The sequence below is a fragment of the Asparagus officinalis genome, chromosome 4, assembly GCF_001876935.1.
Source record: "Asparagus officinalis chromosome 4, Aspof.V1, whole genome shotgun sequence".
Classification (NCBI taxonomy): Eukaryota; Viridiplantae; Streptophyta; class Magnoliopsida; order Asparagales; family Asparagaceae; genus Asparagus; species Asparagus officinalis.
The window spans coordinates 40,646,378-40,648,823 of NC_033797.1; positions in this window are offsets into that span (position 1 = coordinate 40,646,378).

Here is a 2,446-nt window from a genome sequence, read left to right on the forward strand (position 1 = left end):
CGGGGGCGGTGCCGCGGCGAGTCCGGCGAGAAATCACTGCGAGTCTGAGCGGTTCGGTGCCGCCGTGAGCGACGAAGTGGAGACTGGGGTTCGGGGCCTCGACGCGCCGGGGGTGGAGTCGGAGAGGAGCGGGAGGTGATGGCAATAGCGAACCGAGATTTGGAGAGAGGAGATTTGGGGATTTGGAAAGCTGGAGAGAGGAGATTTGGAGAGCGGAGGTCGAACTGGAGGCGGAGGTCGTTTTGGGGGTAGGGTTCGTGTAGAGGGAGAGAGGAAATTTGGGAGCGGATCAAGAGGTTTTGGGGGAGGCGAAGCTGAGGGCAGGGGGTTTCTTCCATGGGAAATCCGAACTGAGAGAGGCGGACCCGAATTTCAGGAGCAAAAATGAAATTTTTGGAGGGATGAATCCCCACCAAAAATAATTCAACATCGCTGACGGCACCCCGTCAGCGATGTTGGACCTCCCGTCAGCAATGTAAACATCGCTGACGGGAAATTTTCATTACCGACGGCCACATCCTTGACGGCTATTCCCGTCAGGGATATAAACAACGCCGACAGCATTCTCCTGTCAGGGATGTTGCCGTCAGCAATACTACGAATTCTACTAGTGATGTAACAGTGAAACTTAACATATTATCCTGAAAGTTAACATATTCAGCTGATAGTTAGCGTGCAGAGATGAAATATAACATGTTCATAAGAAAGTTAACATATACAGATGAAAGTTAACATATACAGCTGATAGTTAACATGTTCATGTTAATGTTAGCATATAAACCTGAACGTTAACATATACACCTGAAAGTTAACGTATACAGATGAGAGTTAACATGCTCACGTGAAAGTTAACATGTTCAGGTTAAAGTCAACATTTTAGCTTAAAATTAATATATTCAGCTGAAAGTTAACATCTTCACTTTAAATTCTATAGAATTTGAAAGTCAACGTGTACAGTTAAAAGCTAACATGTTCATCTCAAAGTTAACATAATCAAATAAAAGTTAACATGTTTAGCTGAAAGTTACCCAGCTAAAAGTTATCCAGCTGAAAGTAGTTGTAGCATCAAGACATTTAATAGAAAATACAAACAGTATACCCCAGCTAACTAAGTACATTACACAAAACTTCATACATTCTTACAACTGATATTGCTTGGGTACACAATAGCATTTTTGTGGCAGCATATTATCATTTTTATAGCAGCATATTATCATTTTCTTGCATCTGAAAGTTAACATGTTCAGCTGAGAATTATCGTCTTCAAATGAAAGTTAACATGTTCATATTAAAGTCAACATGTTAGAATGAAAGTTAACATATATATATATATATATATATATATATAATATATATTTATATATATATATATGTATGTATATATATATGTATTATATATATATATATATCTATATATATATAGATATGATATATATATATGTATATATATATATGTATATATTATATGTATAATATATATGTATATATATATGTATATTATATGTATATAAGTATTATATATAATATATATATATATTATATATATATATATTATATATATATATATAGATATTATATATTATATATATATATGGTTATATATATAAATATATAATAGTATATATATTATATATATATATCATATATATATATATATATATTATATATATATATATATATATATATTATATATATATATATATATATATATATATATATATATATATATAAATATATTTATTAGTAATATATATATATATATATATATATATATATATATATATATAGCAGAAAGTTAAAATGTTCAGCTGAGAGTTAACTTGTTCAAGTGAAAGTTAACATGTTCACGTTGACGTTAACATGTTCGGCTAAAAATTAACATATACAATAGAAGGTTAACATGTTCAGCTGAGAGTTAACGTTTTCAAGTGATAGTTAACATATTCATGTTAAAGTCAGCATGTTTGTCTGAAAGTTAACATATACATCTAAAAATTAACATGTACAACTTGTAGTTAACTCTTTTAATCAAAAATTAATATGTTTAGTTAAAAGTTCACATTTTTATTTTTTCAGTCTTAGCATACTTCCATGAATCAATTTTCACCAAAAAAGTTTGTTAGGTTATGCTTCCTACAAATAACCTGAAGATTTTGAAGCAAAGTGAGAATTGATGGCCAAGTGGATGGAGATTGTTTTCATTCACAAATGCCACACTTATTTGGACTAATTCATAAAGAAACATGAAATATAAGTCATCTAAACTATGCTGTGTTTCACATAAATAGTTCATGACCTGCATATATGTTCAATGTCATCGTTTCTAAAGTAGTTCACAAACTGTGTGTTCAATGATAAAACCACAGATCAACAACAATTACCATAGCTGGGGAATAAAACATGAACAATCCATGGACCCAATATCTGAATGACAAGTAAGACACAA